We start from the raw sequence: 313 nt of genomic DNA, 5'->3' as shown, positions 1-313 counted from the left end.
AAAAAAATTTTTTGAAAAATTTCAACCCCCCCCACTACCAAGCAGGCTATTTACATGCTAGAAATAACAGCCAAATCTCACAAAACTAGTGTTAGGGTTAGGTTTAGGGTTAGGGTTAGGATCAGGGTTAGGGTTAGGGTTACGGTCAGGGTTAGGGTTAGGGTTAGGGTTTGAGTTAGGGTTAGGTTTACCCTGTGGATCTATATAAAAACCGGAGGTGGGGAGAATCGAAATTTTGAAATTGAGATTTTTGAAAATCTTTTTTCAGAATCGGAATCTCCATAGCCTAAAACGTGGGATTTCGTAAAAAAAA

The sequence above is a fragment of the Octopus bimaculoides genome, chromosome 19, assembly GCF_001194135.2.
Source record: "Octopus bimaculoides isolate UCB-OBI-ISO-001 chromosome 19, ASM119413v2, whole genome shotgun sequence".
In the NCBI taxonomy this organism is placed as follows: Eukaryota; Metazoa; Mollusca; class Cephalopoda; order Octopoda; family Octopodidae; genus Octopus; species Octopus bimaculoides.
This window is presented reverse-complemented; position numbering follows the sequence as displayed.